The following is a 26322-nucleotide window of genomic DNA, read 5'->3' on the forward strand; positions in this document are numbered from 1 at the left end:
GCATGTCAGCACTCTTGAGATTAGAAGAGGTAAGAGGTCAGAAGAGCCCTGCAAGATCAGGCCAGAGGCCCATTTAGTCCCAAATGCCCACATACCGTCTTTGAAATCTGTGGCACCAGGGAAGGTCTCATGAGGGGGAGGGATCTTCCCAAGGGATTTGGTGTTTTTGTGTGTGGAGAGACAATGCTCGTTGCCTGGAGAGAGGGCGCAGGCAGCAATGGCTGCATCTGGATGCCAGGTTTTGCTGACGGACTCTCCCAGGATGCTCAGACCTCAATAGATGTTCAAGGATGCAGACCCCCGATGCAGCGTGGCCTGGGATAAACCTCTATCCCCTTTGAAACTTCCAAGCAGGCACACACTTAATTACAGCCCTTGCTGCAAATTAAATGACTTTGCTTTAATTTAGTCCCTTGCTAAACACCTAATAAGCTTTTCCTGACATATGCTATATCCACAAATCATTATTTTGCCCCCCAGTGGGCACACTCACACAGAAACAGGTTCATCAGATATGGAATCAATTTAAGCTAATTGTATGTGAAAGTATTGTAAAATTATTTCAGATTTAAAAGCAAGCAATTTTTAGAAGCTGACTCTGGCCTGATCTCATATATTCCAGTACAGCCCCCTTAAGTTTTGCCTTTGTGTGTGACAAAATAAGGCTCAAAAATGCAAGGGGGATGCTTAGTTCTCTCTTACTGCAAAATGAAGTGGCCTTTGTAAGAATCTGACTCAATGACAATTTCTGATCTGCAAGTGATCTGCAATTTTGTCCACAAACCAGCCTCTGGAAATCTGCTTTGTGATTTCCCCCCTCCCTTCCTTCTTTCCCCTCTTTTCTTTTTGTTCTGTTTTCATTCTTCAGAAATGCAATTCAGCTAACTGACTCAACTCACTTCAAACTTTGTTCCCTGACTCAGGAGGAGCAGCTGCAAAAGTTCTTCCATTTCCCACATCTAACCCATGCTGGCTCCCATCGAAAGCCAAATTCCTGGCACGTCCAGGAGGAGAGAGGAATCTACGGGAACAAGAAGTGCCGGAGTGGTGCTCTCTGGTTACAAGGCAGGTGGAAGGTGGCACCGCTTTTAATAAAAACAGAACACCGATCAATTTCCAGAGATCAGGGATGGCTCACAGTTGTTGTTTCGCTCTAGATTTCCCTGGAAAAGTCATTTTAAGAGGGAGAAAATATCTACGAGCCCTACCAGTGCCTTGTTACTCTTTCCTCTTCTGACTAAACCTTTAACAAACACATAAGTCATTTTTGCAGCTCCTCCAAGCAAACAAGCTCTGCCCCCTCAGACTGTTCTGCTACAAAGGAACTTGTTTGGAAAAGAAACACCTATCTTTTGAGAAATATTACGGAAACCAATCATCAGGCATAAGGAGAGCCCTACTGGGTCAGAACAAAGGCCCGTTTTAGCCTAGCACTCTGTTCTCACAGTGGCCAGCCAGGGACTCAGCTACATTAGTAAAGAAAAAGCGTTTTAAGTGCATTATAACCTGTGACAACAGATGGTGATGTGGAGTCCTGTCTTTCAGCAACATGATTTCCTATTATGAGGTTTACAACGCGTTTTCCTGAAAGGTTTTTTTGATGTGTCTAGATCCAGCTCAGGTACCTGAGGGAAGCCCCCAAGTTCATGCAGCCCATGAACGCAACAGCTCTCTTTTGCTTGTGGTACCCAGGAAATGGCATTCAGAGGCAGACTTCCCCCTTGAAAACAGGTTGGCAGCCATCCCTACATCTGGTAGTAAAATAATAATAATAATAATAATAATAATAATAATAATAATAATATCCATGTGTGAAGAAATACTTCTTTTTGTCTTTCCTGAATTTCCCAGTGCTCAGTTTCATAAGTATTTTGGTATTATGAGAGAGGCAGATGAACTTGTCTTTCCCCACTCTGTGCTTAATCTTGTATACCTCATACCTTGACCCCCTTACTCAAGGGCCTCTCAAATATTTTATATGTGGGGTGAAGACCCCTCGGCCCCTAGGAGCTGGCTCCTGTGCCCCCAGGCGACTTCCTGCTCATTTCTGTTGTGAACATGGATACCGCATGACAGAAGGAAACACTTCTGCTACATCAGCAAAAGTTATGAAGCCTTTGGAACGTTGGGAGTGGCTGCTTTCTAATCTGAATTTCGCAGAAAAGTCTGGCAATTTTAAGAAAAGGGTTTGTGTTGTTGCTGTTCTTTTAAAAAAATATCTGACTGGGGTGGTGAAGGTGAATATGAAGAAGATGTTGGAAGCCATCAAGAAAATTGAGGATCACAGAATAACTGAACTGTTGGGTAGGAATGAAAAGGTCTCCTTGATTTTGATTTATTGCATTTCTGTGGAGAGAGAGCGCTCAGGCAGCAGAGCATGAGACTCGTCATCTCAGGGTTGTGGGTTTGAGCCCCACGTTGGGCAAAGAGATTCCTGCGTTGGACTAGATGACCCTCGTGGTCCCTTCCAACTCCACGATTCTATGATTCTATGCTGCTTTTCATTCAAATGAATCCCAAAGCCGTTTACAAAAATAAATACAGTGATAGAACGTAACAGAACATCACAAATACTGCATAAATCTTATAGAACGATTAACAAGCCATCAGGGAAACAATTGCAATCTATGAAACGCTGTTAACAAGCAGCAACTAAAAAAATCAGCTGAAATATCACAATTAAAGCAAAAGTCATATTATATGATTAACAAATCAATACAGCATTCATCTATAAAGCTGTATTAACAACTTTAACAAAACAGCAACTGAAAGATCAAGGAAGCACTGTTAAGGTCACACACTCCACCAACCCATGAGTCGCAATTTTTCACTCTATTCGGCTCATTCAAATACACATACAGTGGTACCTCGGGTTAAGAACTTAATTCATTCCGGAGGTCCGTTCTTAATCTGAAAATGTCCTTAACTTGAGGTACCACTTTAGCTAATGGGGCTTCCTGCTGCTGCCATGCCTCCGGAGCACGATTTCTGTACTCATCCTAAAGCAAATTTCTTAACCCAAGGTACTATTTCTGGGTTAGCGGAATCTGTAACCTGAAGCGTCTGTAATCCGAGGTACCACTGTATACATATTCCCTGTGGCAGCAACTCCCTTCTAAAGGTTCCTCAGACTTGAGCTGGAACAGCAAAGGTCAAACCAAGTACCCCCTGATGGAAAACAAGAGTCTCTCTACCCTCACAGTCCTTCCTCTGGCTAACAGTTCCCTCATGAAGGTTCCTAGGGCTGGAGAGGGGGCAAGGCAGGTTGAAAAAGCCATGGCAGGATTGGCCTCACCAATTCAGAGGCCTTTCATTGCCTGCCTGTCACCGGGGCTCGTGTCCGTTTACTTATAGCACTTTTACCATGCTCTTGAGCCAAAAAGAGTTCTCAGAGTGGCTTACAGAAAATCACCAGTAACAAATAATGATGATGATGATGATGATGAAAATTGCTATTTATTAAATTTGTATACTGCCCTTCATCCATAGATCTGAGGGCGGTACACACCTAGTCTGCGCCTGTAAGCTTACAATCTAAAAGACATGACACAAAAGGAAAGGGGAATGGGAAGGGGGGAGGAGAAAAAGCAAATTCAGGAACCAGTTCTTAAAATTTACAAAGTTCATCTAATGCCCCACTTGAATGGAAACAGTTGGCGGAGATGAGGAGCCCCTCTCAGCAGAGCCAAGGGAGTGGGCCCAGGAAATCCCAGCCAATGATGTTGTGGGATTTTGAGGAAATGCAGGAAGTCAGGATGGCTGAAGAATACAGACATTGGCTACCATGAAAGTAAAGTAAATCCCATATCTCGCCCATGAGAATTTAACTGAAAGTTTTCTCTTATTTGGTAATTTTCAAAGGAATTTCTTTCAGCATTATTTGGCAGAGGAATGTAGTTAAAAACAGAAGGAATTTTTTTTATGCAGCACTACTAGTATGGCCAATAAACAGAACAAGGTTAAATAAGTCCAGTTCTTGTTGAAACCTTGGCATTTAAAAGCATCCCCCCCTCTATTTTGACTGAAGAAATTTGCACATTGAAGCTGATGATTTGCAGAACTTGTGTGTTCTACAGGCACGTTATTACACAGAAAAACCTTGAAACGAATAAGCTGCGCATGAAATATGAACACACTTGTGACTGAAGGTTGAGGTGTCTGCTTGTTTTAAAATTTATTTCTAATCCTAAGCATATTTTCTCAAATGAGAAACGTTGAAGAAATTCACATAGGGAATCAACCCACCCCTTTACCCCCAGCAATTTAACACATTTATAAGCCTCCTTTCCCCCCGCTTGGTTTTTAAGACTGTTTTGCCACCCTTGGGAATCATTGCCTGAAAACAAGGTGGTTTAGGTCATTCCCTCTTATAAACCCAATGTATATATAGCACACGAACAAGTGCAAATCTCAGAGTCCCATAAACATTATATTTCATCTGCAAGACCCTGAAATAACAATGAGGGCAGCGTCAAAAAGGTTCCTCTTGACAGACAAAGTTTTAAATGTGTATTAAGGGTCTTTGTGACACTAAAAAAACAACCACCCTGAGAATACAGACAAGGAGGCTTGAAGCAATATTTATATTATGTTCTCTCTCCTCGTCCCGGTTTTTGAAGGTTTTGCAAGTAATGGATGATTGGATCATGAGGGTAAAGTCTACTGTTTTCCCCCAAAGCTTGTGGATAGTTGCAATCTACAGCACTCAAAAGGGGAAAAAAATGTTTTTACAGGCTCGAATTCCCACAGACTCAAATGCTGCTTCCCCCGCTCAGAGTTATTGCTGGAGGTCAGGAACAAAAGCGGGAGGAACTTTTGCCGTTTTGAGGTCCCAAAAGTTACACGACTTCAAACATGGGGAGGCTGCTGCCCTCCTGCGTGCCTTACCTATCTCATCATCGCGAGCCACTTCTGGCAACGGCACATTTTCAATAAAGCTGTGTTATATTAATTTGGAAGAGCAACCTTCCCAGCAAGCTTGATCCAACTTAAATATGGAAATAGTGAAAAGCTTTGTATTTGTGCCAATAGCAGATTTCTTCAATCAGCCCTAGACACGCTGGGCGAAATTAACTCCGGACATCTTAGTGAATTTTGAGCGAGGCCTCCCATGGCAGATGGCAGGCAGGGGGATGAAATGAGCAACCAGTTGGAGGGCAAACAGAATGAGTAATGTTGTGTGAGGCAGAATGTATTCAATGTAGCCCTAGAAGCCAGAGCAGTGGCACCCAAATAGCCTCCCCGCCCCCCATGGACCACTTGAAAATTGCTGTGAGTCTTCATGGGCCACTTGTTGATTTTCCTCCCTCTTGTAATAACAATAATACTGTACCTTTATTGTCATTGTACAACCTGTAGCAATTGTAATGTGCTGTGCTAGGTGCTGTACAGTGGTACGTCAGGTTACATATGCTTCAGGTTACATATGCTTCAGGTTACATACGCTTCAGGTTACAGACTCTGCTAACCCAGAAATAGTGCTTCAGGTTAAGAACTTTGCTTCAGGATGATAACAGAAATCGTGCTCGAGTGGCACAGCGGCAGCAGGAGGCCCCATTAGCTAAAGTGGTGCTTCAGGTTAGGAACAGTTTCAGGTTAAGAATGGACCTCCGGAACGAATTAAGTACTTAACCTGAGGTACCACTGTATTATTTTTAATTGCATTCTTCTTGCTGGTTTTATTTCTTGTCAACTACATTTCATGGTCTTACCATTCAAATTGCAGACATAACCACTAAAAGCACAATTAAGAGTTAACATGAATATTTCACAGATCCACAGATGCCATGGACCCCTTGGATGAAGTTTGTGGGCCACTGGAGGACCACAGAAGACAGTTTGGGAACCTATCAGATTGAGGATGGCCTCCTTTACAGAGGACAATCCTCTATTTGAAGCTGTCCACTGTTTGAATGGTGGTCTGGCTCCCGTCCAGTGTAAATATCTTATTCTTTATGTTCTTAATACTGTATTGCATATACCACCATGCAATATTTCATATGAAAGTGTGGTTTAAAGACAATAGAGATAGATAGATGATAGATAGATGATAGATAGATAGATAGATAGATAGATAGATAGATAGATAGATAGATATAGATAGATAGATGATAGATAGATAGATGATAGATAGATAGATATAGATGATAGATAGATGACAGATGATAGATGATAGATAGATAGATGATAGATAGATAGATAGATAGATAGATAGATAGATAGATAGATGATAGATAGATAGATAGATAGATGATAGATAGATAGATAGATGATAGATTAGATAGATAGATAGATAGATGATAGATAGATAGATAGATATAGATAGATATAGATGATAGATGATAGATAGATAGATAGATGATAGATAGATAGATAGATAGATAGATAGATAGATAGATAGATAGATAGATAGATGATAGATAGATAGATGATAGATAGATAGATAGATAGATAGATAGATAGATAGGGGTTCCGTCAGCGCCTGGACAGCAGGTTGAGCAGACACGCAGGGCACTTCCTCACCTTGCTGAGATGTTTTCCTGTTTAAATTACAGTAATTATTTTTAAATTTGCATGTGTACATGCTTATGCAAATGTAATGTGAATCCGTGTCTTCTTTCGCCATCCTTTTTGGTGATGTGTTTCCTCTTTTTTTCATGAGGCATAAGTGACCAGCCTAGGTCAGGCCCAAAGTGATATGTTATCTAGACTGTGAGAAGGCACCAGCCAACCTGGGAGCCAGCAGTACCAGTTTGGCTGTCTGGCGTCACCTGTGAAATGCTGAGAGTGATCCAGCTACAATTGCCTGCATTGCTCTCATCAGATCAGAAGGTGCAGTTGGTGCAAGGAGACTGTGTCTAATTCACCAGACTTCTCGTGCATTTTTATATCCTCCTAGCATTTTCAAAGACAAAAACAGAGATACTCCTGAGAACTTTCAACACCCCTTTAAAAATGTCCAGCAACATTTACAATCTGGATAGGTGGTTATTAAGGATGGATGTATCAATCCACATAGCCTTTCATAAATCCATTCCATCCTGTCTCTGCATTTAACTGTTCGTTCATTTTTTAAATGCACAAAAACGTATATCTGAATTTATGAAAGTACTGTACACATTTCTAAGTGTACTTTATCTGAAAATATGCATTCCTAAGTGCCTGGTGATGCATTTTTGGAAATGAAAACCACATTGCAAAAGGTGTAGATGGGTGAAATCCGAAGGAAATAGACATTCTGATCAGGGCACTAGCTCAGGAGATATTGATGGTTGATTTGTATCAGATTCACAAATATCATATTCCCTAAGCATCCCTAGTGGCCATGTGTGGAGCAGGAATGTGGCAGCATGCTGACCTCACTTGCTTCACACCCTTCCTTGAGTGTTTTTGCCTGTCTGGAATGTGTCTTTGGAGTCTAATAATGGCTCTTGCTGCCCTGAATGGAGGATAGAGACGGGTGTGGGAGTGTGTGTCTAGACTAGCCCACTGTGCAAAGGTAAAAAATTACATTCATTAAATTACACTACCACTTGTATGTAACATCTGGTAGGTCACTCAAAAGGGGCTACAGCCCTTGGATTCAAAAAGGTTTGTCACCCCTGCCCCAAACTTGGAACTGTTAGTTCTATATTCAGTTATATGGGGAGGTGAGACACTTGGACATTCTTTTTATGCCACATTCAATAAGCCCGAAGCTCCTCAAAGATAGGGGCACTGTTACAGATGGGGGAGTATTTTCATGCAAACCCACTTAATTCTCCCTGCCCAAATCAATAAGCGAACTGAAACACTGCTATCCTTCAGAATAAGGCCGCCTCTGACACAGTTCTCCAACCCAAAAAGAGAGCACAAAAGTGAATATATTAGTGAAAATAATGTGCAAAATAACATTATGTTTTGGGAATTTTCTGGGGCAAATGCATGCACTGGGCAAAATCACATTCAACGTGTGGATAGTATGAGAAATGCATATGAAAATGTATTCAGTTTTTAATATGAAGATTTAACAAGAAAATTTCACAAACTGATGCCGGAATGGGGTGAAAAGAATTTACGGCTGGAAAAATAAGAAACTGAGAGAAACCAAAATTGACAGACTGATCCACCCCAAGGCATCGTGTCTAAGCACCTTCATTTTTGCTGCTGGGTGAGCCGATAGAAAATGCTCAGTTTCTAAAAGCGTCTAAGAAACTTGGCATGAGTGCAATATTCACTACTGAAATTTACTAGGTCATGAAATATTAATCCTATCCCACTGTCTTCCTCGTGGTATTTTACTCCATTTATTTATTTAAGAGCAAGATTTCCAAGAATGCTTGTGAACATTCTTTTTGCACTTTGTCAGCTGAGACTTATATTCTCATTCCTTGACTTCTGCCAGCTGGTTTAGGGATGTCTCTACGGAGAAAAACATCTTGTCTCCATAACGGCAAACAAATAACTCCATAACAGAGCAGGCATCGATTCGGATATCAGATTCAAACTGCAGATTGTCAAAGGCTACCAGAGTTTTTCAAGTAATATGTTTTACCCATTGCCTCCTATGAAATGTGTTTTATCACTTGTATGATGCTGTGCGGATTTTTCTTTTATCCTGGTGCTGCAATTTGATCATGGCCTGGCAGTTGGTATTCCTCTCATGGTTTCCACCATTTCTTTTTTCTTTTTAAATATTTTTTATTAGTTTACAACAAAAACACATACTAATTTCACATCCAATTTTTAACAAATTATTTCTTTTCTGGACTTCCTTCAGCTTTTCCGTAAATCATCCATAGTCGTTATTTAAGTTACGCATTCCTTAGGTTTGTATTGTCATTATTTATACCTTTCTTTTTCTATTCCCTTTAAACAATACTTCTCAATTTTCACAGTGCTTCTTTAAATCCCTCTAGCGTTATCTGTCCCTCACTTATACTTTCCAGATATTCCACAAATTTCCCCCAGTCCTCGATGAACTTTTGGTCTCTTAAATATCTAATCTTCCCAGTCAATTTATCCAACTCAGCATAGTCTAACAGCTTCATTCTCCATTCTTCCACCGTCGGTATTTCCTGTTGTTTCCATTTCTGGGCCAGTAACACTCTTGCAGCTGTCACTGCATATTGGAAAAATTTACAATCCTTTCTCTTTATCTCATTTCCTAATATTCCTAACAGAAAGGCCTCTGGTTTCTTTATAAATGTATATTTAAGTATCTTCTTCAATTCGTTATATATCCTTTCCCAGAAGCCTTTCATTCCCACCACATATGGTAAAAAGAGCCTTCTTTATCTTTACATTTCCAACACTTGTTACATGTCTTATACATTTTCGCTAATTTTACCGGTGTTATATACCATCTGTAAAACATTTTCATAACATTTTCTTTTAACATCATACATGCTGTAAATTTTAAGTTTTCTTTCCATAATTTTTCCCAATCCTCAAATTGTATGTTGTAACCAAAATCTCTGGCCCAATGTATCATTACCAACTTGACTTCTTCATCCTTCAAATTCCATTCTAGCAACAACTTGTACATTTTGGATAAAATTTTAAAATCATTATTTATTATTTCAATCTGAAATTTTGAATCCTTGTCAGCATAACCACATTCTTTAATATCTTTCCTAAACATTTCATTTCTTTGAAAGTAATGCAACTAATCATATACATGTTGTTTAACCTGTTCATATGATTTCATTTTCCATTTTCCTCCTTCTTTAAATAACAATTGACCATATGTGATCCAATTGCCTCTCATATTAATTTTCTTTATACTCATAACTTCTAATGGAGATAACCAGTGTGGTACTCTAGGTTCTAATAGGTTTTTATACCTATCCCAAACTTCAATTAAAGGACCTCGGAAGATGTGGTTCTCAAAACCTTTATGGATTTTCTTCTTCTCACACCATAAATACACATGCCATCCAAATCTGTTATCAAACCCCTCTAAGTCTAGCAATTCCTATGGTTTCCACCATTTCTTGCAGAAAACCAAACCAGTCGGACACAGTGCTGACTTCACACAGCATTTCAAACGAAGATTGGATGCGGCTACTTCTTAAAAAGTGGCCACCAGGAAGCAGATCTCTACAACTGCTCTTGCAAAGTGGTAGATCTGGAGATCTTGCATTCCCAAATGCCCCTTGCCCTCTTCATCTCTCAACCTCCAACGCATTGCCATGTATTAATAAGGCCATTGTCCTTACATATAATTTTTAGAGCACCTATAGAAAACATCAGGGACCAGTTGAATGCAGTCGGAAGGATCAGAGGAACCAGCTGGAGAACTCCCAGGGGAAGAAGGCTCAGAGCCAGGGATTGGTGGTGAGATGACAATGAGTGGTCAGAGGGAGAAGACTGGGAGGAGGAGATGTTGGAAGCTGAAGAGGTAACAGGGCTTTGTGAGTGGGGGCAGGGAGCCTGTGGCAGAGAGAAGTCTATAACGCCTTCTTCTATATTTTCTCACTAACACATGCATTCTTATGCACAATTTATCCTAGCACATGCATTTCTGTACACACTACTTGGCTGGAGAACTGCAAATTTTGAAGGGTGGCTGATTTTCAGCTCGCATACTGTTTCAGAAATTGTGAATTAGAGACGTTCACCTTTAAATGTGAACTGAATCAAATTTCTGCCCCACCCCTGTCTATCACTGAGTTCTGGCCCCTTCCCTTGCTGCTCAGGCCAATGAGCAAACCCAATCCAGAGTTTCTTCTAGCAGGCAGGGTCTTTTAGCCACCATGGCCTGGCCTATTGGTGCACAAGCCATCATTGACTGGTAAGGCTGGTCTCCATTGGCCATAGATAGGTGGTGGTGTAAGACCTACTGCACAGTCCACTTCTGGCACCAAGACATGATTAAATAAAACAGTGGTTCTGAACAAATTGTCCGCATTTATAAGCTTCTTTATCATTGTTTCCTTCCACAGCCAACATCCCCACATAATACACTGGATGTGAGAGAATCTCTTTCATGCATCCTACATTCATGTCCAGCCATCCAGAACTGTGGTTTGCTCAATTACTTTGATCCAACTGGAATTTCCCACATTAGTTTTCATTTATTCCTTTGGGTTCTTGGTTTGTTTTCCCTCCAAGATTTGGGTTTTTTAAAAAAACAAATATTTTCCGTTAAAACTAATTACTGATGTTTAAATATTTGGGCATTTTTTTAGAGCTTCAATGAGTTAAAGCCTGGCAAGGAAACTGTAAGGTTGGGCTGCAAGTTGTTTCAATAAAGGGTTTCTTTTTACAGGCAAGCCATGATGAGTTTTCTCCTGGTAATCCCCTTTCAATCCCAATTCCCGGGAGAACCCCTCCAGCGAAGGTGATTCACACAAAAAGGAACAAGCTTGGGAGGAGGAAGAGGACCACTTCTGACAACAAACACATCATGTAAGTGCTAGAGCTACAAATAATGTGATTTAGGTCTTGTTAAAGATGTTTTAACTATCCAAGCTGTAGCCTCAACAGGATTTATTAGGTAGGAGAAACTCTCAATATTTATTTATTTATTTATTTATTTATTTATTTATTTGATCTTACTGAAGTGTGTGGCTAGAGCATACAGTGGCTCTCTTGAATATGTCCCATTTCACATCTAATTTTATTTGTTGTTGTTTTTTTTTAAAAAATGTATCCCACTTTTCACCACCGAAGTCTGAAAGTGGCTTACAAATAAAAATACACAGTATGCAAAACTTAAAACATAAAGTCAACTGCAGAAATTTAAAGACATGGAAGAACATTAGTTTTTTTTAAGAAAATAAAATAAAATGGGAGAAGCATTCATGATGCAAAGACCTTCTGAAATAATACCGCTTTAGCCAGGTATCTGAAACTCAGCAGGGATGGTGCCTGTCTGATATTTAGTAGGAGGGAGTTGGGCCCACAACACTGAAGGCTTGACATCTCATTGACGTGACTCATGCTTCTGCTCCATGGAGGAGCACGATTAGTGGCCCTCCATGGACCTGAAGCATGAGTCACGTCAATGAGAAGTTGAGCCTCCAGTGTTTAGGCCCCCCCTTATAGTGCCTGCCAGATTATCTGAGTTATTGACTTGGGAAGGACAAGGTAAGGCAGTCCTTAAGGTATCCTGAACACAAGTTATTCAGGGCTACGACAAAACAAGCCTGCGCCATCTTTCATGTGACAGCCTTTTAGATATTTGAAGATGGGTATCATATCTCTTCTCACTCTCCTCTTTTCCAGGCTAAACAATCCCCACTTCTGTCAACTGTTCCTCATAAGGCTTGGTTTCCAGACCCCTGATCAACTTGGTCACCTTCCTTTGCACACCTTCCAGTTTCTCAATACCCTTATTAAATTGTGGCGCCCAGAACTGGACACAGCACTCCAGGTGTGGTCTGACCAAGGCAGAATAGAGCAGTACTATTACTTCCCTTGATCGGGACACTATACTTCTGTTGATGAAGCCTAGAAGAGCATTAGCTATTCTAAAATATAAAATGAGTCAACACATCACAGTTTTGACTCATTTTATTTTATTTTATTTTATTTGTATATTGCCCTTCATCTGAAGATCACAGGGCGGTTCACAACATAAAAACACAAAATGAAGACACAAAAGACATAATGAACAAAAACAAAATCAGAGCAAACCAATAACCCTTCTCTCACAAGAGGACCTCACTTCTTACTTCCAAGAGTGCTAAGCTTGTAAATAGGTTCAAACCCTCCTAACCAAATCCAAACCATATGGGAGAACACGCAAAGCTATTTTATTTAACAACAAACACAGCTAATTCTAAGGCATAACATGTATAAACAATACAATAATTAAAACGCATGGTTGTGCAACAGTAAGATTTCCCCACCCTTGTCCTTCCCATCAGTATGTTCCTCAATATTTTGAAGATTCTTACTCTTATTACGGCTGTGTGTCCCCAAACCTGGAAGTGGTCTGAGCCTCTGACTCTCTAAATCTTTCATTTCATTGCTGGCCTGGTGTGATGAAGGTTTTGTTCTTCCTGAAATGTGCATGACTGATGCTGACACACACTAACCAGAGGATGAATGAATGATGGATGAAGGGGAGAAAAAGTACGTACGTGTGTGTCAGAGAGGGAAAGAACGGATGATGGAGAGAATGGAAGAGAGAAGGATGTCTCACACCTCAAGCCCAAAGGTTCCTCATGCCTGCTGTGCAAAAATGGCTTTGAAAAATCAGGGTTTAAGAACCAGAACAAAAGTCGAACTCTCATAAACCAGTTGTAGCTGGGATGTTTGTAAGACGAAACAACAACAAAACTGTGCTGTGGGTGGTGGTTAGAAGAGTATGGTGAGAAATAGGACAGGTTCGGATTCTGTAACAAACTTGCACAGCATCTAAATGAGTGATGGGAACCTGTGGCCCTCCAGATGTTGCTGGACTACAACTCCCATCATGCCTCACAGTTGGTCATGCTGGCTGGGGCTGAGGGGAGTTGGTATATCCAACAATAGGGCCACAGTAACCCCACCTCTCACCTAAACACATTCCAATAAGACAACATGGAAAGAGGCATTATCAAGAGTCCAAACTGTAAGAGCGAAGGGGATATACCATGTGAGGAGCAGAAGTTTTAGTTGAAAGGCACCATAGATGAACCACGGTGGAGGTGATAGAGTAAGACATTTCAGACAGAGGAAAATGGTTATATGATGCTGCTTGTGTTTGTACTGTTTAGCTTATTTTTTTTAGGTTGTTTTAGTCATAGTGTTTTCTAGAATGTGGTGGCTTTAGTGATTTGTTAACTATTCTATATGATTTGTGTTATATTTGTGACGTTCCACTCTGTTTTCTTATTTATTATTCGTGAGCCGCTTTGTGATACGTGTGAGTCAAAAGCGGCATAAAAATATAATAAATGGAAATGGAAAACGGTTTTCTCACTCCACGGACAAGAGGTTAGATCTCTAAACAAACAGCATTCCCATTGTTATAAACAACTGGGTGAAAGCAGTGATGAACTCTTGGCATTAATTATATAGCTATGCATATTGCATGATCACCTGACTGGATATAATGTGGGAGTCAAGAAATGAAGGAACTGGAGCAACAGAACTAGAAGGAATGTTGGCTTTGATCTCTGGGGGGGGGAGCAGAAATGAAAACCTGCAGCTTGTTACATAGCAAACCTAGAAAGGAACCAGTTTCAAGGTCCAGCTTCTTGTTTGACTTGCTCTGTTTTTATTAGATCTGCCCATTCCTGATCTTTCTTACTGGGGGGGGGGGGCGGGCTGCAGCTTTGCTGCCAGCAAAATTGCAAGCAATGATAATCCTGATTAGCAGCATGGAAGGCAGTCGAGGAGGCCCGGGACTCAGTTATACTACATGGTATGGTTACTAGGTAGCTTGATGGACCTCCGTGAAAACTGTCTACATGGGCCATTGTTCTATCAAACCTTCTTTGAAGGAGTGATGGTGACCTAAAAATGACTGGCTCAAAATATGTGGTGGACACATATCTTCTGATGCATGATCAGACTTCTTATTGGAATAGCTCCATAGCCCACAGAACTGAATGGGGAGTCTCTGCATTCCATTTGTAACCACAGTGCAGTAACCACTCAAAACGTGTCTGGTCTGTCTTGCTGATCACAGTTGCATCTATTTGTTTTGGGTTTTTGAACCATAGCGTTGTGGTATGACAGCACACTACATGCCCCTAATGAGAGTAATTAAATCCCTGCTATGAAGTGTGTGAGTTTGTTTGTTTGTTTGTTTGTTTGTAGGGTGGACCAAACGATAGGAACAACCACCCTCAGAACATACTGAAAGAGATTACTGTGGGAAGGGCGATGGCAGCATTTTGGAATAGGCATAATCCCCTGCATGGGGAGATTAATTTATAAGGTTGTGACAGGCAGAGGACAGCACTAGGCTCAATTCCACGCTGATTCATAACCTGTATTCATTTATGCAGAACTGCACCATGCTATCATTCTCGCAAATGCAAAATAACTGTAACAAACAACCGCAGAAGCAAATGGAAGAATTCTCCTGGCTAGTAAGGCAGCAATGATATGTGCTAAACTAAGGCTGCAATCCATAGGAACGTGGGTGGCACTGTGGGTTAAACTACAGAGCCTAGGGCTTGCTGATCAGAAGGCCAGCAGTTCGAATCCCTGCGACGGGGTGAGCTCCCATTGCTCAGTCCCTGCTCCTGCCCACCCAGCAGGTCAAAAGCACATCAAAGTGCAAGTAGATAAATAGGTGCCGCTCCGACAGGAAGGTAAACAGCATTTCCGTGCACTGCTCTGGTTTGCCAGAAGTGGCTTAGTCATGCTGGCCACATGACCCGGAAGCTGTACGCCAGCTCCCTCGGCCAATAAAGCAAGATGAGTGCCACAACCCCAGAGTTGGCCACGACTGGACCTAACGGTCAGGGGTCCCTTTACCTAAGGCTGCAATCCAATATCCACTTATCAGTGAGAAAGGCCTACTCTTCAGAGTATAGATGCCTAGGCTTGTGCTGTAAATGAAATTCTTGCAACAATAGCACAAGTAAAGCAGGTGGCTGGGGACTAACCTCTCTTTTTTTGGCCAGAGGGTTGCATTCCCTTTTAGCCAACCCTCAAGAGGTGTGGCCTAAGCAAAAATGGGCATCGCCACCCCACATTCCCCCTTGCACACATGCAGACCACACATGCCCAAAACACAACACATGTGTAGTAATGCTGATACAAACTCCTCTAAAGGAAGAGGAGTTTTCATCAGCATTATTACACATCACGTGTTGTGATTTTGGAGGGCAGTTCTCTTTCCTGCTGCTCAGCTAATTGGGAAATTGCAGAGAGAGGGGACACCCAGAGGTGGCATGAACACAGATAGCTGCAGGAGCACAACACATGCACACACTCATTGGACCTTTCCAGCCAGTGTCTTCTTTTGGCACAATTAGCTGTCCGGTTCGCCTCTCCTACCAGCTCTCTGCAATCATTTCTCCCCTGGAAATGACAGGTTTCAGGGACCTGTGCTTTTGGACACGGCACAGAGCCACCTCCCTCGATTCTCACCTTTCCTGAGCTGGCTGATTCTCACCTTTCCTGCTGCTAGGAGAGAAGGGTAGTCCTGATCTGCCAGAAGAAGAAGACTTCAAAGATCCAATGAAGTCATCAGTAACTCAGAAGACTCCAAGGCAGCGGAAGATTGTGATCCTGCATTGCTGACAGATCGCCCCCTTTCCAGTCTGGGCAGGACAGACTTCAGACAGAGGGCGGGGCCTTGGCCAGGGCTTCAACAAACTGAACAAACAGGCTTCATGCTGCAGAACCAGGCTGGAAGGGCAAGTTTGCCACCAGTGAACTAAGAAAGGATAAGGGCAAAGTAGCGCATTGGGAGTGCAATGTCCTACTGGGCATTTGGAACAGTGTTTGCAAGGGCAGCTGAACACATGGGAGCTGAAGAATAAATCTTGGGAGGGTGGGGATTTGAGACAGCTGAAGTTCTGGAGCAGGAAAAGGACTGGACAAAAGAGCCAAAAATAGCTCCAAGCCAGGGACTGGAACCAATGCATCCTCCAAGTACTGTGTCAAGAACTGCAGCAGATGTTGCTGGACCACAACCCCCATCATTTCGTGAACACTGGCAATGCTGGCTACATCTGATGGGAGTCCAACAGCATCTGGAAGGCCACAGCCCTTCAATAGAGGGTGATCCCAAAGCCACGCACTATAAGTCAGGGATGGGAAACTTGTGTCCCACCAGATGTTGCTGGCCCACACCTCCCATCGTTCCTGGCAGATGGCCATGCTGCCTGGGAGATGGAGTCCAATAATAAATTTGGAGGGCCACAGGTTCCCCACCCTTGCTATAGGATAAGTTACCATGCATGCCTGGAATGTCCTCCAACTGTGAAATCCCTCTCACGTATAATTTTTGGATTCCCTAACTGCCAAAGAGCATTGCAAAACATTTCCAGGGTTTGTGCTGCAGAAGTATCATGTTTGCAAATGTTAGCTGCGCCCACAAAGACCAGCATCGGTGCACTAGCTTTTGTGATTTTTAACCAGGCCGCCGCTCCTGAAATGGTCCAGGACTTGCCCTCCCGTAAAGCCTCCACATGCCCTTAACCACAGGGCTAAACCTCCATAGATTACCACAGCATACAGTAAGGCTGGATTTTACTGAGCACATAACAAAGAATGCTATTTTTAGAACATGGCACTCTTAAGTGGACATTTTAAAGAGGAACCGACAAAAGTTAGAATGTACTTTCTGGTAGTAATTACCTCCTACAAATGTGACTCATTCCTGCAGTTTGAATGTATACGTTTGATGTCCCAAAATCAGCAGTCTTATAAATAAATCTCTGAATCACAGACAGAAAGCCTTTAAGTGTTCAAATATTTCTGGCTGCTCTGGGAAGCAAGTTTTTCGTTTAAGCTTTTAACTTCATAACAAAATTCCAAAGTCACAATGTTGATATTTAAGGTAGGCAAATGCAGATAAAAGGCAGCCTGCGAAGAGAGATGTGTATAAGCATCATGTTCTTTCCCTTGTCTTGTCCATATAGCTCTGTAAACACGACCTTGCAAAGTCGGGACGTGAAGAGCAGAGAGGCTGGGACTGTTTTATTGGGGAAGGACCTGCAGCTCAGCACTAGAGGACATGCTTTACGTGCACCAAGTTCCAGGTTTAGTTCCTCACATCTCCTTCTAAGGTAGTGAGGCTGGAAGGATCTCTGTCTATGTTTGAAGAGCTGCTGCTGGTCCGAAGAGGCAACCCAGAAGATCAGAAGATGGACAACACATGGACCCATGGTCTGACTGTATATAATGCTAATACTGCCAGGGCCATTGGTCCATGCAGCCAAGAACTGAAAACAGTGGGACGCTTTATAGCAGGTTGACGGTGGTGGGGAGAAACCTGTGGCTCTCCAGGTGTTGAACTGCAATTGCCATCAGCACCAGGCAGTGGAGCCAATGGCTTGGGCATGACAGGAATCGGATTCCAACAAGATCTGGAGGGCCATAGCTTCCCACTCCTGCTTTGTAAACTGCATTGCTAAAACCAAAAACAAAGTGGTGTTGTAGACTTTCCTTATTGCTCAAAATACACCAACAGTAACAGTGGGCGGGGCAATCTAAGGTACTTAATGGACAACAGATAACATACTGCTCTGTGTAACTGTGTCAGTTGAGGCAGAAGGTGTGTCCGCATTCAGCGTTATCGCTTTAACAAATTTGCAGCAACTTGCAGATGCAGGAACTGGACAACCTGGTGTCTGGGAAACATAGATAATGTATTTCTCAAACTCTGCGTCCTTTCTTCTTACCTTTTCCAGGACAAGGTTGTCGTAGCTTTCAGAAAGCCTACTATTTACCTTTTTCTTTCTGCTTCTAGTCCAGAGATATTGGCTCAGTCTTTAATCATTTTTATCATATTGCAATGTTTGAGGCATGCTGTTGGCTTGCCTTAAACCTTTGTTCTCATCCCAGAATTCTGCCACCTTGGTCCAGATCACCAATGGTTCTGATCAAACTAACGCTCTACCTTACACATGAAGGGAACAATCCTATGCACTCTTAACTCAGTGGGACTTACTTTTGAGCAAACACCCACAGGACTATGCTGGATCATATTTATTCTTGAATAGGCTTTCATGGACATCTCTGTTGGCAGGTATATTATACACATATGGGGGGGCATGGGGGGAGAGGAAATGTATTGCAAACAGTGGTGCTGCAATTTCACACTGGACTAAAATTTAATCAACAAATTTGTTTCCAGTCAAGACTAGAACACCACATAAGCACTTTGAAACTATTTGTCTCGCCTTAGGTGCTAAATTAGCCTTGCAAGAAAAACTTGTGTCACACATTGGGCTCTGACAGACTTGCTGATTTCCTGTGCATTTCATGGCCCCACTCTTCAGTCCACAAAAGTTTATGCCACAATATAAAAAACAGTGTTGTGGGGCTTTTATTTATTTATTTGCTACCAACAGCTTAAGACAGCTACCCCTCTGGAATTCATTATGATCATACTACTTTTCTCTTTTGACCTCTTAACTGGATCTTTAATTTCCCCCTTCATATTCTGCTTTTAGTTTTAGTTTTTGAGGCGTTCAACAGTTAGGCTCCTCCTGACCATTCTCCTTTGATTTGTTGTCCGTTATCTCTTCCTTTTCCCTACGTCTGGAATGGTCTTCCTGGACACATTTGTCACTCTTCCTCTCTTAAGAAGCATAGAAAAAAAGGTGCATCTTTTTGCTTCCCTTTTCCACCTAAATCTTCTCCCTCTTCGTCCACTCTTCAGAGAGTTCTTATAGTTTAACATATAACTCAATAATATATCCTGCAACTTACTATTGTGCTTCCATTTCAAATTTAAATTTGGACCTATAATTATTTGCATGCATATCCCTGTGCTCTGTTCCTTCCCTCCCACCTGTCCTACCCCCACATCCCTGTTCCGTCTCTTTTTGCAAGCTACTGTGGACAGGAACGTGCATATTGCATCATTTGTCAAAAGCACCAAACACACCTGTAGGTACTATGAAAAAGTACTAAACGATTAAAATGGTTGTGTAAAAGTGTCCATTCTCCTCAAGAAGAAGTGGAGAACACCTTCAGAAAAACCTTGCAAGATACTCCAAATAGGAAAACAGGTCTTTATTTTCAGCTGAGATGAAAAACAGAAAGCATTATAATGATCCACTTCTTTACCAATTGTACTTATCTGCCCATTCTGTTATGTCCAGAATCAGCGAAGAAAACCCCAAGCAGTCCTAAAATCAACTGCATTTTTGGTCAGTCCAAAGGAAGAAAACAGCTTTATGCTTTATCTTTCGAGAAAGCAATGTGTTAACAAAGAATTGGGGGGGGGGGGGAGAGTCATGATAAGCTCTTGCTTTGTCCTTAATGCTCCCCCTTAAATCAATTTTCAGCTTCTTCTGAATTTGCTGCCTGTTTTGCAGCTGTTCTCCGCTGCTGGATTTGCCTGCATGTCACTGAGGAATCCAAGGAAACATTTAAGCTCTTCTGCAGCAAAAGGAAGGAACTGCTGCCAAAAAAGGGGGAACTTGCTGATGGAGGTCACTGCCAGCTGCTCAGCCAGGACTTCAGCATTCTTAACTTATACTAAAGAATATTTACTCTGTGAGGTCACCCATTCTTCTGCATTTATTCTGAAAATAGTGGAAGAACCTTAGAAGATACTTCCTCGCACCAGCAAGGGAGTGCTTCTTGCTTGCTTCTATGCATGTATACCTAACTGGATTAAGACAGATGCTGTACACACCACTGCCAGGTCCAATCCAGCCATGGGGACTGTGTATTCCTGCGGTCCCCAATATGGTGCTCAAGGACACAATGGCATCCAAAGCCCCCATCCCCGTTTTTAATGTTTTGAAAGGCAGAATTTGCCCAGGTGGGCAGTTGCCTTTTTTTTTTAAGTGGGTTAGCCTCCTAATCTTATCTTTGTGCTTAGTTGTTGGGGTGTGTGCAACCCCTTAGTTGTTGGGGTGTTTTGCCTGTTGGGGGTGGATGTCTAAGCATTGCCACTTTTACTTCTGTGAAATGCCCTTAACAGTTTTTTCTATAGGCTTTTCAATGTGCCCATGGGCTCTTTAAAAGTTGAGGAGTCAGGGTTGGCACTGCGATACAGGAGGGTGAAGTGACCAGCTTTAGACAGCACCATGGAGGGGAGATGAATGAAGGCAGGAATTAAGTGTCTGAATGGCGCAGCAAGACTTTTCTTATCATAGCAGGGCGGCACCATTTGGGCTCCGCCTCATGCAGAAAAATGCCCTAAGCTGGCACTGGTTACATGTTGCATGCGCAGTTGGATCGGGGTCCAAGGATGTAATCCATCTCCATTAAGATCAATTGGGCATTTTTCCAATACCTTCAGTGAGAAGCAGACCGAATCCTAAATCCTTTTAAAAATACACACAAACTAAGTCCTGATATTGGAGCAGAAATGTTTGTTTTCTTCTGGACTTGATTCAACTTTGCTAGGAACAGCATTCGTTCTTCTCAGATGCCTCCCTCTCCATTTGTGTTGGAAAACGTCACTTGTTGAAAAGAAATTTGTAAAGTGAGATGGTCCGTGGTCTTTCTTTGCACAAAGGTAAATGTTCCAAGCCAATCTCTTGAGTGTTTAATTTCATCAGCATGCAGAAAGACAGGGCCTCAGGTAGGGGGGCTGCTTACACATTACCCCCCCAAAAAACCCCACAAACATTCCCCCCCCCACACAAAAGGACATGAATTTCCATAATATTTGTGCACTGCAGGGAAGGTCAACAGTATGCGCTCCAGACATTGGACCAGAAGTCCCATTAGCTCCGCCCAGCATATCCTCCATGAATTTGTCTATTTGTCTTCTAAAGCTGTCCACACTGATGGCCACCAATGTCTCTTGTAGAAAGAGAATTATGGGTGAAATACTTTCCTTTGTCCTGAATCTTCTAACATTCACCTTCATGGGAAGAGGGCCCTGAGTGCTAGTATGATGAGAAATGAAGAAACCCATCTGCATGCCATGCATGATTTTATACTAGATGTTGAACTAGAAAGGCCTTTGATCTAATCTAGCAAGATTCTTACATTCCCATATAGGCCTGGTCTACACACACAGTGGAATGAAGGGGCAGAATCCTGGAATGGTAATATGAACCATGCAGATTACAGGTTGGAGATGCAATTTTCAACACAAACACCCCCAACACACACAAAAACTAGGGTTGTTATGAGCAATCCTGTACTTATGAACAGGATCAGGGTGTGCTCACCCCAACCCTGCAAGTCACCATGGCTCCATCCCCATGGCATCCCAGAGGTTTGCCATGTGCCAGAAGGAAGGCAGAGGAGGTTGTGGTGGTATCTCAAGTGTTCCACTGTAGATGATTGTTTTTCCTGCTGAACACTGAACTGGACTAACAAATCCTAGTAGCTCAGGTGCAAAAATGATGCTCTGCATGATTCTCCCAGAAGGACCCCAAGGGCCAGCTCAGCAGAAATTGCACATAGTGCATATTTTTTCCTGTTCAGGTTGCTGGGGATACTAGTCCCACTCTAGCCCCCAGTAGGCTGGGGAATGCTGCCTTCTAGGAGCAGGGCTTGGGCAAGGGAAAGAGGTAGCAGGGACTTTGCAAATAGTCACTTGGAACATTTGCAAAATGCTCAGGTTTTTCCTTCCCTTGGGGAGAGGCTGCTGTAAACCAGCATCCCATGCCACTTCAACTATACTGGGAAAGGCAAGCACAATGCAAGGATTACGGCCTGACTGAGTGAAGACGAATTAATCACCCAGTGAGATTTCTGTCTGCAAAACGGTTGCCATTCCTGCCCTCCTTCAGCAAAAGCATTCATTCCTGTCCTGCTAGTCTCAAGATCTCACAGCCAGCATCAAATTAATACATCGGGCTTCAAAATATTTACAGTACAATGTCCTTAGAACGAGCTCAGAGGAGCATTAGCATTGGGATCACGGTGAACTTGGGAAAATAAGCCAGGTCACAAAGCATTTATTATACAAAGTTTCCCATTACACGATCTGACTGACTGCTAGGAGGGTTAGGATGTTTCTTGAGTGACTAAAAATATTTGGCCGAAATCTCTGAAACAGGAACAGGGAACTCGCGGCCCTCCAGATGTTGCTGCACTTCAACGCCCATCGTCCCTGCCCATTGACAAGGCTCACTGGGGCTGATGGGAGTTGGAGTGAAACAATAGCAACTGCAAACCTAGGAACTGATATAATAATAATAATAATAATAATAATAATAATAATAATAATAATGGGATTTGGAAGGGAGAATGGAGGAACAGAAATGAGGTCACCAGCAAGAGGACAAATCGCGTTCTGGTCTCCATCCCCTCCCTTTCCTTTCTTCCAGAGGTTAAAGCCTACCTAGGACCATGGCCCTCCCTCCAGCAAATGGCAGCTGATTTTGGGGAGGAGCTAAGGAAGTAAAAGAAAAAGGTGACCAGGTCCCACATACTGGGGCGCACACAGAAGGCAGAACAACTCATGTCCTGCCCTCTTCAGCAGCTCAGTCAGCAGGACTCATTTTGGGGTGCCAGTAGTGACTGGGTGCCCAGATTTTTACAGCCCTGCTAATAATTGCAACGGTAAAAACACAACTATCAATTAAATGCATGGACTGAGGATAAAGCTTCAGTAAGCGTCTATAGGCGTCTTTTTCATCCTTAAAACAGCCTTGTATGCTGAGAGATAAAGTTCTGAACAGAAATCCTAACAGGGGTTGCTGAAGCAGTTTATGTCTGTAATGCAGATCACAGAATCATAGATGCTGCCTCTTAAATTCACATTTTATATTGCAGGCGCGTTTGCCCTGTACATAGGGGTGGTTGCAGCTGTGAGCATCATATTGTGTGAATATGGTATGTTTTGGTAAACACATAGGGACATGAGGTGCACATGTGTTGGGGAGTTCAGTTTGGCTACAGTTCTCTGCTGTGTGTCCGCTGCATGTTTGCAAGAACACATCCCTGTTTCAGACTTCCCAGCATTTAGTTTCTGCCACTAAATGCTATAGATGTCAGAAACCTTCTAGAGTGTGAACTAGCTATCACTAAGAACAGCTTCCCAAGTCAAGGAATCTGAATGTGGTTATCTGAAATGAGATTAAATTGAGCAATGTTTTTTAAAAACAAAACAACAGTGCATTTAATAGTGAGGGAAAGATGTGTTCCATTGGGGTGGGGTGGGGGGAGAAGGGGACTTTTCCAGGAAGCCCTTAGGTGCACCTACTGGAAAGCTAGACCATCAGCAGCTGGATGGGTGGGTTTTATCTAATAGAGTTTTGAAGCACATATGTAGAAATGCTTTATACAGCAGCATTTAAATAAGAAGCACACCATGCCTAAAGGAATAAGCTTTTAAAAGTGATGGATCCTTTGTATTCACATATAATGCCTTGATGCAGTGCTCTACATTTCCTTCACGAATGATCATAATTTCTCCGGTCGGTACGCTGCTAGAGTATTATTATGCACGCAATTCAGTTCCTTGCCTGGTTTTTGCTATGGTTTGTAGCTTGAGGCCTGAATTACATAACATATCCTTCCCCCTCCTTCCTTTCTTCAGCAAAGCTTGCTTTTTTACAATGCGCTCTGTGTGTTCCCATTTTTTGCTTTCATATAACATTCGATCACATGCAGATTAATGCCCTGAAAAGACACTCTAATGATAGCTATTTGGGTGCTGATAAACTATGTGGTGTGATTTTGAATGTTCTCTGATGCTCTTTGTGACAATTAATTTGCTGTATATTTCTAGTTACACAGAGAAGGAATTTACCACGGAAAGTACCAACGTTTGCTTCTCTCTTTGTGTGTAAGCACAGACAGATTTCTGCTGTGTCGTCCAGACCAGTAGGAACAGCACTAACCAGGGAGGCTGGTGAAGGGGGCTTCCCACTGCCCTCCTCAGCGCGTCCCTGTTGCTGTTGTCAGTCTCCTCTGGAGGAGAGAAGAAGGACCAACGTGCAGGAGCAGAACTCCTGATATATATGCAGAGAGTCCCAGGTTCAATATCCAGCCTCTTTGGGTAGGACTGGCAATGTCCCCTGCCTGAAACCCTTCATGTCCCCTCTCGAAATGCGTGCAGAAATTCCTAAGTTCAATTGCCAGTATCTCCAGGTAGGGATGGGAGAGGGCCCTGTCTGAAATGCTGGAGAGGCATTCAGTGTAAGGCACCTTCCTATGTTCTGCCTTCCATTCTTCGGAAGCTCCTCTGTTTCTAGCCATTTCACTGGATCTGCAACATACTGGTCTCCAACTCCCATCAGCCCCAGCCAACTTGGCCAATGATCAGGGAAGATGGGAGTTGGGGCAACAACATTCGGGAGGCACCACACTGGAAACCGCTGCTGGGTTATGTAGTCCTCATGCCAGATATTCCTATCAAAGGCACAAGTTTTTTGCGATCATTCCTACGGAGGTATTTTAAAGCACCCCGGCACCATTCTCTTAAATTGTATTCTATTATATTTTATTTCTTTCTCGTTGTGTTTCATTGAAACGTACACTGTTGCTCATAAGGCATGATGGCACCAGCTACAGCATTTGATCCCTTGCACTGGCATTCTCTTCCTTTTGAAATTTAGGGCACAAGCCTCTTGTCTCAGAGGCTGCAGGATATCATGGACCTTCCTCTGCACATGCAGAAAAAGTCTGGCCTCAAAGAGGGAAATCTGCCCTTGGAAGCCCTTTCCCAGCCAGCACAGAGGGCAGGGAAACACCTCTGGGTTACCCCTGCCAATGAAAAAAGTGGGTGCCATGCCAGGGTGGTACAGATCAGGATCCTGACACAACCACACATTTGGGGTAGGGGTAGTACTAGCGCTGGCATGTTGATTTTCCATCCTGTTGTGACCAAAGTGGACGGGGAATATTATGTCCAAAAACAGGGAAATGGGGGTGGGAACTGCTCCCTCCAGTTCTGGGTCTAGCAGGGCTTTGGATTTAGTAGTTTATCTGCCCCAGCAGCTTCCCTGATCTGGTAAGAGTGCTCTGCCCATTTGAAGAGATCTAACAGCAGATCTTTAATCTTTAATAAGCCTTTTACCTGTCACTCAATGAAATCTGAAATGGCGCCTGGGATCACTCTCCAGTGAATCTGCCTGCAAATACGATGCACGATTTCTTCCCGTATTAACCTGGAAGCACAAGCAAGAGATGTGTGACTCATTTGTGCCTTTACTGCTCAGGACTTTCCAGTAAGCTGCAAAACAGCCCTTCTTAAGAGTAAGGACACCGATAATAAGTATTTATTAAATTCATTTTAAACATTTACATGCCGCTCTTCAGTTTACAGAACTCTCAGCATAAGAGCTTGGCATGAAAGCAATAAAAACACTGTCAACTATAAGAGAAACCAGTTGAATAACAGAAACATAGCAGAGAAATAAATTCCATAGAATCAGAAAAAGCACCATTTTAAGTATGCGTCAGGGTGCGTCATGGAAAGCCCAGTCAAATAAAAAGCTCTTTGCCTGGTGCTGAGAAGACATCAGGTTTGGCATCAGCCACACCTCCCCTGGGGAAGGCGTTCCACATACACTGTGCCTCTCCCTCTAGTTATTGCCCATCTGACTTCACAAAGCGGAACGACTTGAAGGAATGTATCTGGTGATATCATCAGGTTTGGGCAGGCACACACGGAATATAGAAGACCTTCGGAGTCCTAAGCTTTCAAGAGCCAAAAAAGGCAATATGTTCTACACCCTTTAGCTCATTTACACATTTGATCTCTGCTCCCTATGTGCAGTGTGCATGTGCCGCTTTCCTAGTTTATGAACCTTCATTCGCACTTTCAACCATGTTTCTTTTTAGCCTTCCCAT

The 26322-nt window shown here is 42.7% G+C and overlaps 3 long non-coding RNA genes across 4 annotated transcripts in view; 1 reads left to right on the forward strand and 2 right to left on the reverse strand.

The window, feature by feature from the left end:
• The window catches only part of LOC309353399, a 61361-nt gene that overhangs the window by 9748 nt on the left and 25291 nt on the right, over window positions 1–26322 (reverse strand). For both annotated transcript variants that reach the window (XR_014161802.1, XR_014161803.1), the window contains exon 2: window positions 25547–25637. This is a non-coding gene — a long non-coding RNA (uncharacterized lncRNA). The remainder of the gene's footprint in view (window positions 1–25546; window positions 25638–26322) is intronic.
• LOC309353469 lies at window positions 1807–12293 on the forward strand. The gene is made up of 4 exons (XR_014161884.1): window positions 1807–2186; window positions 10224–10317; window positions 11252–11391; window positions 12211–12293. It is a non-coding gene; the product is annotated as an uncharacterized lncRNA (long non-coding RNA).
• LOC309353468 lies at window positions 14922–16036 on the reverse strand. Its single transcript, XR_014161883.1, has 3 exons — window positions 16005–16036; window positions 15403–15923; window positions 14922–15037 (listed from the first exon to the last, which is right to left on the reverse strand). It is a non-coding gene; the product is annotated as an uncharacterized lncRNA (long non-coding RNA).

Source organism: Podarcis melisellensis (genome assembly GCF_964234715.1).
Source record: "Podarcis melisellensis genome assembly, chromosome: 12".
NCBI lineage: Eukaryota > Metazoa > Chordata > Lepidosauria > Squamata > Lacertidae > Podarcis > Podarcis melisellensis.